This window comes from Oncorhynchus keta, unplaced genomic scaffold, assembly GCF_023373465.1.
Source record: "Oncorhynchus keta strain PuntledgeMale-10-30-2019 unplaced genomic scaffold, Oket_V2 Un_contig_472_pilon_pilon, whole genome shotgun sequence".
NCBI classification, from domain to species: Eukaryota; Metazoa; Chordata; class Actinopteri; order Salmoniformes; family Salmonidae; genus Oncorhynchus; species Oncorhynchus keta.
In genome coordinates this window covers 5,604-17,375 of record NW_026287927.1, presented here as the reverse complement: position 1 = coordinate 17,375, position 11,772 = coordinate 5,604, and the positions used below count along the sequence as shown (strand labels likewise).

General features: G+C 47.4%; 1 long non-coding RNA gene across 5 annotated transcripts; it reads right to left on the bottom strand.

Annotated features, from left to right (window-relative positions):
- Positions 1 to 8,342: 8,342 nt before the first annotated feature.
- On the bottom strand, positions 8,343 to 9,671 carry LOC127924907 (uncharacterized). 5 transcript variants are annotated; one of them, XR_008119221.1, is made up of 5 exons: positions 9,567 to 9,671; positions 9,089 to 9,376; positions 8,897 to 8,992; positions 8,657 to 8,800; positions 8,343 to 8,416 (listed from the first exon to the last, which is right to left on the bottom strand). It is a non-coding gene; the product is annotated as an uncharacterized LOC127924907 (long non-coding RNA). The 5 variants fall into 5 exon arrangements; XR_008119222.1 differs by lacking the exon at positions 8,343 to 8,416 and adding an exon at positions 8,480 to 8,560; XR_008119218.1 differs by lacking the exon at positions 8,343 to 8,416 and having other exon boundaries at positions 8,582 to 8,800.
- Between the last annotated feature and the right edge of the window lie 2,101 nt (positions 9,672 to 11,772).

The following is an 11,772-nucleotide window of genomic DNA, read 5'->3' as shown; positions in this document are numbered from 1 at the left end:
GCAATGTTCCCACATCTAGTGGAAAGCCTTCCCAGAAGAGTGGAGGCTGTTATAGCAGCAATGTTCCCACATCTAGTGGAAAGCCTTCCCAGAAGAGTGGAGGCTGTTATAGCAGCAATGTTCCCACATCTAGTGGAAAGCCTTCCCAGAAGAGTGGAGGCTGTTATAGCAGCAATGTTCCAACATCTAGTGGAAAGCCTTCCCAGAAGAGTGGAGGCTGTTATAGCAGCAATGTTCCAACATCTAGTGGAAAGCCCCAGAAGAGTGGAGGCTCCCAGAAAGAGTGGAGGCTGTTATAGCAGCAATGTCCCATCATCTAGTGGAAAGCCTTCCCAGAAGAGTGGAGGCTGTTATAGCAGCAATGTCCCATCATCTAGTGGAAAGCCTTCCCAGAAGAGTGGAGGCTGTTATAGCAGCAATGTCCCAACATCTAGTGGAAAGCCTTCCCAGAAGAGTGGAGGCTGTTATAGCAGCAATGTCCCATCATCTAGTGGAAAGCCTTCCCAGAAGAGTGGAGGCTGTTATAGCAGCAATGTCCCATCATCTAGTGGAAAGCCTTCCCAGAAGAGTGGAGGCTGTTATAGCAGCAATGTCCCATCATCTAGTGGAAAGCCTTCCCAGAAGAGTGGAGGCTGTTATAGCAGCAATGTCCCATCATCTAGTGGAAAGCCTTCCCAGAAGAGTGGAGGCTGTTATAGCAGCAATGTCCCATCATCTAGTGGAAAGCCTTCCCAGAAGAGTGGAGGCTGTTATAGCAACAATGTTCCCACATCTAGTGGAAAGCCTTCCCAGAAGAGTGGAGGCTGTTATAGCAGCAATGTTCCCACATCTAGTGGAAAGCCTTCCCAGAAGAGTGGAGGCTGTTATAGCAGCAATGTTCCCACATCTAGTGGAAAGCCTTCCCAGAAGAGTGGAGGCTGTTATAGCAACAATGTTCCCACATCTAGTGGAAAGCCTTCCCAGAAGAGTGGAGGCTGTTATAGCTAGCAGCATGTTCCCACATCTAGTGGAAAGCCTTCCCAGAAGAGTGGAGGCTGTTATAGCAGCAATGTTCCCACATCTAGTGGAAAGCCTTCCCAGAAGAGTGGAGGCTGTTATAGCAGCAATGTTCCCACATCTAGTGGAAAGCCTTCCCAGAAGAGTGGAGGCTGTTATAGCAGCAATGTTCCCAAGATCTAGTGTTCCAACATCTAGAAAGCCTTCCCAGAAGAGTGGAGGCTGTTATAGCAGCAATGTCCCACATCTAGTGGAAAGCCTTCCCAGAAGAGTGGGAGGCTGTTATAGCAGCAATGTCCCATCATCTAGTGGAAAGCCTTCCCAGAAGAGTGGAGGCTGTTATAGCAGCAATGTCCCATCATCTAGTGGAAAGCCTTCCCAGAAGAGTGGAGGCTGTTATAGCAGCAATGTCCCATCATCTAGTGGAAAGCCTTCCCAGAAGAGTGGAGGCTGTTATAGCAGCAATGTCCCAACATCTAGTGGAAAGCCTTCCCAGAAGAGTGGAGGCTGTTATAGCAGCAATGTCCCATCATCTAGTGGAAAGCCTTCCCAGAAGAGTGGAGGCTGTTATAGCAGCAATGTCCCATCATCTAGTGGAAAGCCTTCCCAGAAGAGTGGAGGCTGTTATAGCAGCAATGTCCCATCATCTAGTGGAAAGCCTTCCCAGAAGAGTGGAGGCTGTTATAGCAGCAATGTCCCATCATCTAGTGGAAAGCCTTCCCAGAAGAGTGGAGGCTGTTATAGCAGCAATGTCCCATCATCTAGTGGAAAGCCTTCCCAGAAGAGTGGAGGCTGTTATAGCAGCAATGTCCCCAGAAGAGTGGAGGCTGTTATCAGCAGTGGAAAGCCTTCCCAGAAGAGTGGAGGCTGTTATAGCAACAATGTTCCCACATCTAGTGGAAAGCCTTCCCAGAAGAGTGGAGGCTGTTATAGCAGTAATGTTCCCACATCTAGTGGAAAGCCTTCCCAGAAGAGTGGAGGCTGTTATAGCAGCAATGTTCCTACATCTAGTGGAAAGCCTTCCCAGAAGAGTGGAGGCTGTTATAGCAGCAATGTCCCAACATCTAGTGGAAAGCCTTCCCAGAAGAGTGGAGGCTGTTATAGCAGCAATGTCCCAACATCTAGTGGAAAGCCTTCCCAGAAGAGTGGAGGCTGTTATAGCAGCAATGTTCCAGCATCTAGTGGAAAGCCTTCCCAGAAGAGTGGAGGCTGTTATAGCAACAATGTTCCCACATCTAGTGGAAAGCCTTCCCAGAAGAGTGGAGGCTGTTATAGCAGCAATGTTCGCACATCTAGTGGAAAGCCTTCCCAGAAGAGTGGAGGCTGTTATAGCAGCAATGTTCCAACATCTAGTGAAAGCCTTCCCAGAAGAGTGGAGGCTGTTATAGCAGCAATGTTCCCAACATCTAGTGGAAAGCCTTCCCAGAAGAGTGGAGGCTGTTATAGCAGCAATGTTCCCAAGATCTAGTGGAAAGCCTTCCCAGAAGAGTGGAGGCTGTTATAGCAGCAATGTTCCCACATCTAGTGGAAAGCCTTCCCAGAAGAGTGGAGGCTGTTATAGCAGCAATGTTCCCACATCTAGTGGAAAGCCTTCCCAGAAGAGTGGAGGCTGTTATAGCAGCAATGTTCCCACATCTAGTGGAAAGCCTTCCCAGAAGAGTGGAGGCTGTTATAGCAGCAATGTTCCCACATCTAGTGGAAAGCCTTCCCAGAAGAGTGGAGGCTGTTATAGCAGCAATGTTCCCACATCTAGTGGAAAGCCTTCCCAGAAGAGTGGAGGCTGTTATAGCAGCAATGTCCCATCATCTAGTGGAAAGCCTTCCCAGAAGAGTGGAGGCTGTTATAGCAGCAATGTCCCATCATCTAGTGGAAAGCCTTCCCAGAAGAGTGGAGGCTGTTATAGCAGCAATGTCCCATCATCTAGTGGAAAGCCTTCCCAGAAGAGAAGAGTGGAGGCTGTTATAGCAGCAATGTCCATCATCTAGTGGAAAGCCTTCCCAGAAGAGTGGAGGCTGTTATAGCAGCAATGTCCCATCATCTAGTGGAAAGCCTTCCCAGAAGAGTGGAGGCTGTTATAGCAGCAATGTCCCATCATCTAGTGGAAAGCCTTCCCAGAAGAGTGGAGGCTGTTATAGCAGCAATGTCCCATCATCTAGTGGAAAGCCTTCCCAGAAGAGTGGAGGCTGTTATAGCAGCAATGTCCCATCATGGAGGCTATAGTGGAAAGCCTTCCCAGAAGAGTGGAGGCTGTTATAGCAGCAATGTCCCATCATCTAGTGGAAAGCCTTCCAGAAGAGTGGAGGCTGTTATAGCAGCAATGTCCCATCATCTAGTGGAAAGCCTTCCCAGAAGAGTGGAGGCTGTTATAGCAGCAATGTCCCAGTAATGCATCTAGTGGAAAGCCTTCCCAGAAGAGTGGAGGCTGTTATAGCAGCAATGTTCCATCATCTAGTGGAAAGCCTTCCCAGAAGAGTGGAGGCTGTTATAGCAGCAATGTTCCATCATCTAGTGGAAAGCCTTCCCAGAAGAGTGGAGGCTGTTATAGCAACAATGTTCCAGCATCTAGTGGAAAGCCTTCCCAGAAGAGTGGAGGCTGTTATAGCAACAATGTTCCCACATCTAGTGGAAAGCCTTTCCAGAAGAGTGGAGGCTGTTATAGCAGCAATGTTCCCACATCTAGTGGAAAGCCTTCCCAGAAGAGTGGAGGCTGTTATAGCAGCAATGTTCCCACATCTAGTGGAAAGCCTTCCAGAAGAGTGGAGGCTGTTATAGCAGCAATGTTCCAACATCTAGTGGAAAGCCTTCCCAGAAGAGTGGAGGCTGTTATAGCAGCAATGTTCCAACATCTAGTGGAAAGCCTTCCCAGAAGAGTGGAGGCTGTTATAGCAGCAATGTTCCAACATCTAGTGGAAAGCCTTCCAGAAGAGTGGAGGCTGTTATAGCAGCAATGTTCCCACATCTAGTGGAAAGCCTTCCAGAAGAGTGGAGGCTGTTATAGCAGCAATGTCCCAACATCTAGTGGAAAGCCTTCCCAGAAGAGTGGAGGCTGTTATAGCAGCAATGTCCCATCATCTAGTGGAAAGCCTTCCCAGAAGAGTGGAGGCTGTTATAGCAGCAATGTCCCAACATCTAGTGGAAAGCCTTCCCAGAAGAGTGGAGGCTGTTATAGCAGCAATGTCCCAACATCTAGTGGAAAGCCTTCCCAGAAGAGTGGAGGCTGTTATAGCAGCAATGTCCCATCATCTAGTGGAAAGCCTTCCCAGAAGAGTGGAGGCTGTTATAGCAGCAATGTCATCATCTAGTGGAAAGCCTTCCCCAGAAGAGTGGAGGCTGTTATAGCAGCAATGTCCCATCATCTAGTGGAAAGCCTTCCCAGAAGAGTGGAGGCTGTTATAGCAGCAATGTCCCATCATCTAGTGGAAAGCCTTCCCAGAAGAGTGGAGGCTGTTATAGCAGCAATGTCCCAACATCTAGTGGAAAGCCTTCCCAGAAGAGTGGAGGCTGTTATAGCAGCAATGTCCCAACATCTAGTGGAAAGCCTTCCCAGAAGAGTGGAGGCTGTTATAGCAGCAATGTTCCATCATCTAGTGGAAAGCCTTCCCAGAAGAGTGGAGGCTGTTATAGCAGCAATGTTCCAACATCTAGTGGAAAGCCTTCCCAGAAGAGTGGAGGCTGTTATAGCAGCAATGTTCCAACATCTAGTGGAAAGCCTTCCCAGAACAGTGGAGGCTGTTATAGCAGCAATGTTCCAACATCTAGTGGAAAGCCTTCCCAGAAGAGTGGAGGCTGTTATAGCAGCAATGTTCCAACATCTAGTGGAAAGCCTTCCCCAGAAGAGTGGAGGCTGTTATAGCAGCAATGTTCCAACATCTAGTGGAAAGCCTTCCCCAGAAGAGTAGAGGCTGTTATAGCAGCAATGTCCCAACATCTAGTGGAAAGCCTCCCAGAAGAGTGGAGGCTGTTATAGCAGCAATGTTCCAACATCTAGTGGAAAGCCTTCCCAGAAGAGTGGAGGCTGTTATAGCAGCAATGTTCCAACATCTAGTGGAAAGCCTTCCCAGAAGAGTGGAGGCTGTTATAGCAGCAATGTTCCAACATCTAGTGGAAAGCCTTCCCAGAAGAGTGGAGGCTGTTATAGCAGTAATGTTCCCACATCTAGTGGAAAGCCTTCCCAGAAGAGTGGAGGCTGTTATAGCAGCAATGTTCCACATCTAGTGGAAAGCCTTCCCATAAGAGTGGAGGCTGTTATGGCAGCAATGTTCCAACATCTAGTGGAAAGCCTTCCCAGAAGAGTGGAGGCTGTTATAGCAGCAGTGTTCCAACATCTAGTGGAAAGCCTTCCCAGAAGAGTGGAGGCTGTTATAGCAGCAATGTTCCAGCATCTAGTGGAAAGCCTTCCCAGAAGAGTGGAGGCTGTTATAGCAGCAATGTTCCAACATCTAGTGGAAAGCCTTCCAGAAGAGTGGAGGCTGTTATAGCAGCAATGTTCCCACATCTAGTGGAAAGCCTTCCCAGAAGAGTGGAGGCTGTTATAGCAACAATGTTCCCACATCTAGTGGAAAGCCTTCCCAGAAGAGTGGAGTCTGTTATAGCAGCAATGTTCCAACATCTAGTGGAAAGCCTTCCCAGAAGAGTGGAGGCTGTTATAGCAGCAATGTTCCAACATCTAGTGGAAAGCCTTCCCAGAAGAGTGGAGGCTGTTATAGCAGCAATGTTCCAACATCTAGTGGAAAGCCTTCCCAGAAGAGTGGAGGCTGTTATAGCAGCAATGTTCCCACATCTAGTGGAAAGCCTTCCAGAAGAGTGGAGGCTGTTATAGCAGCAATGTTCCAACATCTAGTGGAAAGCCTTCCCAGAAGAGTGGAGGCTGTTGTAGCAGCAATGTTCCAACATCTAGTGGAAAGCCTTCCAGAAGAGTGGAGGCTGTTATAGCAGTAATGTTCCTACATCTAGTGGAAAGCCTTCCCAGAAGAGTGGAGGCTGTTATAGCAGCAGCAATGTTCCCACATCTAGTGGAAAGCCTTCCCAGAAGAGTGGAGGCTGTTATGGCAGCAATGTTCCCACATCTAGTGGAAAGCCTTCCCAGAAGAGTGGAGGCTGTTATAGCAGCAATGTTCCAACATCTAGTGGAAAGCCTTCCCAGAAGAGTGGAGGCTGTTATAGCAACAATGTTCCCACATCTAGTGGAAAGCCTTCCCAGAAGAGTGGAGGCTGTTATAGCAGCAATGTTCCCACATCTAGTGGAAAGCCTTCCCAGAAGAGTGGAGGCTGTTATAGCAGCAATGTTCCCACATCTAGTGGAAAGCCTTCCCAGAAGAGTGGAGGCTGTTATAGCAGCAATGTTCCCACATCTAGTGGAAAGCCTTCCCAGAAGAGTGGAGGCTGTTATAGCAGCAATGTTCCAACATCTAGTGGAAAGCCTTCCCAGAAGAGTGGAGGCTGTTATAGCAGCAATGTTCCAACATCTAGTGGAAAGCCTTCCCAGAAGAGTGGAGGCTAAGGAGGCTGTTATAGCTAGCAGCAATGTTCCCACATCTAGTGGAAAGCCCTCCCAGAAGAGTGGAGGCTGTTATAGCAGCAATGTTCCACATCTAGTGGAAAGCCTTCCCAGAAGAGTGGAGGCTGTTATAGCAGCAATGTTCCCACATCTAGTGGAAAGCCTTCCCAGAAGAGTGGAGGCTGTTATAGCAGCAATGTTCCCACATCTAGTGGAAAGCCTTCCCAGAAGAGTGGAGGCTGTTATAGCAGCAATGTTCCAACATCTAGTGGAAAGCCTTCCCAGAAGAGTGGAGGCTGTTATAGCAGCAATGTCCCATCATCTAGTGGAAAGCCTTCCCAGAAGAGTGGAGGCTGTTATAGCAGCAATGTCCCATCATCTAGTGGAAAGCCTTCCCAGAAGAGTGGAGGCTGTTATAGCAGCAATGTCCCAACATCTAGTGGAAAGCCTTCCCAGAAGAGTGGAGGCTGTTATAGCAGCAATGTCCCATCATCTAGTGGAAAGCCTTCCCAGAAGAGTGGAGGCTGTTATAGCAGCAATGTCCCATCATCTAGTGGAAAGCCTTCCCAGAAGAGTGGAGGCTGTTATAGCAGCAATGTCCCATCATCTAGTGGAAAGCCTTCCCAGAAGAGTGGAGGCTGTTATAGCAGCAATGTCCTATCATCTAGTGGAAAGCCTTCCCAGAAGAGTGGAGGCTGTTATAGCAGCAATGTCCCATCATCTAGTGGAAAGCCTTCCCAGAAGAGTGGAGGCTGTTATAGCAGCAATGTCCCATCATCTAGTGGAAAGCCTTCCCAGAAGAGTGGAGGCTGTTATAGCAGCAATGTCCCATCATCTAGTGGAAAGCCTTCCCAGAAGAGTGGAGGCTATTATAGCAGCAATGTTCCAACATCTAGTGGAAAGCCTTCCCAGAAGAGTGGAGGCTGTTATGGCAGCAATGTCCCATCATCTAGTGGAAAGCCTTCCCAGAAGAGTGGAGGCTGTTATTGCAGCAATGTTCCAACATCTAGTGGAAAGCCTTCCCAGAAGAGTGGAGGCTGTTATAGCAGCAATGTTCCCACATCTAGTGGAAAGCCTTCCCAGAAGAGTGGAGGCTGTTATAGCAGCAATGTTCCAACATCTAGTGGAAAGCCTTCCCAGAAGAGTGGAGGCTGTTATAACAGCAATGTTCCAACATCTAGTAGAAAGCCTTCCCAGAACAGTGGAGGCTGTTATAGCAGCAATGTTCCAACATCTAGTGGAAAGCCTTCCCAGAAGAGTGGAGGCTGTTATAGCAGCAATGTTCCAACATCTAGTGGAAAGCCTTCCCAGAAGAGTAGAGGCTGTTATAGCAGCAATGTTCCAACATCTAGTGGAAAGCCTTCCTAGAAGAGTAGAGGCTGTTATAGCAGCAATGTTCCAACATCTAGTGGAAAGCCTTCCCAGAGGAGTGGAGGCTGTTATAGCAGCAATGTTCCAACAACTAGTGGAAAGCCTTCCTAGAAGAGTAGAGGCTGTTATAGCAGCAATGTTCCAACATCTAGTGGAAAGCCTTCCTAGAAGAGTAGAGGCTGTTATAGCAGCAATGTTCCAACATCTAGTGGAAAGCCTTCCCAGAGGAGTGGAGGCTGTTATAGCAGCAAAGAGGGGACCAACTTGTCACGTAGACTCCCTCTCCGGCCTCTAGGTCATCAGGCTGATGATCATTCCACCCACCTGTCACCATCGTCAAGCGCACCTGGACTCCATCACCTCCTTGATTATCTTCCCTATATCTGTCTCTCACCTGGACTCCATCACCTCCTTGATTATCTTCCCTATATCTGTCTCTCACCTGGACTCCATCACCTCCTTGATTATCTTCCCTATATCTGTCTCTCACCTGGACTCCATCACCTCCTTGATTATCTTCCCTATATCTGTCACTCACCTGGACTCCATCACCTCCTTGATTATCTTCCCTATATCTGACACTCACCTGGACTCCATCACCTCCTTGATTATCTTCCCTATATCTGACACTCACCTGGACTCCATCACCTCCTTGATTATCTTCCCTATATCTGTCACTCACCTGGACTCCATCACCTCCTTGATTATCTTCCCTATATCTGACTCTCACCTGGACTCCATCACATCCTTGATTATCTTCCCTATATCTGTCACTCACCTGGACTCCATCACCTCCTTGATTATCTTCCCTATATCTGTCACTCACCTGGACTCCATCACCTCCTTGATTATCTTCCCTATATCTGTCACTCACCTGGACTCCATCACCTCCTTGATTATCTTCCCTCTATCTGTCACTCACCTGGACTCCATCACCTCCTTGATTATCTTCCCTCTATCTGTCACTCACCTGGACTCCATCACCTCCTTGATTATATTCCCTATATCTGTCACTCACCTGGACTCCATCACCTCCTTGATTATCTTCTCTATATCTGTCACTCACCTGGACTCCATCACCTCCTTGATTATCTTCCCTATATCTGTCACTCACCTGGACTCCATCACCTCCTTGATTATCTTCCCTATATCTGTCTCTCACCTGGACTCCATCACCTCCTTGATTATCTTCCCTATATCTGTCTCTCACCTGGACTCCATCACCTCCTTGATTATCTTCCCTATATCTGTCACTCACCTGGACTCCATCACCTCCTTGATTATCTTCCCTATATCTGTCACTCACCTGGACTCCATCACCTCCTTGATTATCTTCCCTATATCTGTCACTCACCTGGACTTCATCACCTCCTTGATTATCTTCCCTATATCTGTCACTCACCTGGACTCCATCACCTCCTTGATTATCTTCTCTATATCTGTCACTCACCTGGACTCCATCACCTCCTTGATTATCTTCTCTATATCTGTCACTCACCTGGACTCCATCACCTCCTTGATTATCTTCCCTGTATCTGACACTCACATGGACTCCATCACCTCCTTGATATCTTCCCTGTATCTGACACTCACATGGACTCCATCACCTCCTTGATATCTTCCCTGTATCTGTCACTCACATGGACTCCATCACCTCATTGATTATCTTCCCTATATCTGTCACTCACCTGGACTCCATCACCTCCTTGATTATCTTCCCTATATCTGTCACTCACCTGGACTCCATCACCTCCTTGATTATCTTCCCTATATCTGTCACTCCCTTGGTTCCTTCCTCAGGTGTTATCGACTCTGTTTTCATGTCGTTGTCTGTGTTTCGTGTTTATTGTTTTGTTTATTTATTAAAACGCCCACTGCCTGAAATTGCTTCGCGACTCTCGGCGCACTCGTTACAGAACTTCATATTATTAATGTCCATGATTTTGGAATGAGATGTTGGACGAGCAGGTCTCCACATACTTTTGGTCATGTAGTGTAGATAAAAAGAAAAATAGTAACAATAAAATAACAATTAATTATACCGGTACCAAGCCCCACCCACACACACACACACACACACACACACACCAAGCACACACACACACGCACACCAAGCATGCACACACACACACGCACACCAAGCATGCACACACACACACACACACACACACACACACACACACACACACACACACACACACACACACACACACACACACACACACACACACACGCACACACGCACACACGCACACCAAGCATGCACACACACACACACACCCACCAAGAACACACCCACACACACCAAGCACACACCCACACGCACCAAGCACACACACACACACAAGCACACACACACACACACCAAGCACACACACACACACACACACCAAGCACACACACACACACCAAGCATGCACACACACACACCAAGCATGCACACACACCAAGCACACACCCACACACACCAAGCATGCACACACACACCAAGCATGCACACACACCAAGCACACACCCACACACACCAAGCACACACACACACACCAAGCACGCACACCAAGCACACACCCACACACACCAAGCACACACACACACACACCAAGCACACACACCAAGCACACACCCACACACACCAAGCACACACCCACACACACCAAGCACACACACCACACACCTCACTGTATCATGTGATGATTTAGTTATGGAATTCCTTCATTGACACACAGCGCTGTAACCCAGCTGGCATACATTTAACATTCACTTCTGGATGCATTTATTATTGATTAACCGGTAATATTGATCCCCAAGAAATAAGTGCCAATGAGGTTACCGATGAATATGGACGATAATGACTCTCTCTGCATCTCAAATGGTACCCTATTCCCTATAGGGTGCTACTATAGACCCTATTCCCTATATAGTGCACCACTATAGACCCTATTCCCTATATAGTGCACTACTATAGACCAGAGCCCTATTCCCTATATAGTGCACTACTATAGACCAGAGCCCTATTCCCTATATAGTACACTACTATAGACCAGAGCCCTATTCCCTATATAGTACACTACCATAGACCCTATTCCCTATATAGTACACTACCATAGACCCTATTCCCTATATAGTACACTACTATAGACCCTATTCCCTATATAGTGCACTACTTTAGACTCTATTCCCTATATAGTACACTACTATAGACCCGAGCCCTATTCCCTATATAGTACACTACTATAGACCAGAGCCCTATTCCCTATATAGTACACTACTATAGACCAGAGCCATATTCCCTATATAGTACACTACTATAGACCAGAGCCCTATTCCCTATATAGTGCACTACTTTAGACCAGAGCCCTATTCCCTATATAGTGCAGTACTGTAGACCAGAGCCCTATTCCCTATATAGTACACTACTTTAGACCAGAGCGCTATTCCCTATATAGTGCACTACTTTAGACCAGAGCCCTATTCCCTATATAGTACACTACTATAGACCAGAGCCCTATTCCCTATATAGTACACTACTATAGACTAGAGCCATATTCCCTATATAGTACACTACTATAGACCAGAGCCCTATTCCCTATATAGTACACTACTATAGCCCAGAGCCCTATTCCCTATATAGTACACTACTATAGCCCAGAGCCCTATTCCCTATATAGTACACTACTATAGCCCAGAGCCCTATTCCCTATATAGTACACTACTATAGCCCAGAGCCCTATTCCCTATATAGTACACTACTATAGCCCAGAGCCCTATTCCCTATATAGTACACTACTTTAGACCAGAGCCCTATTCCCTATATAGTACACTACTATAGACCAGAGCCCTATTCCCTATATAGTACACTACTATAGCCCAGAGCCCTATTCCCTATATAGTACACTACTTTAGACCAG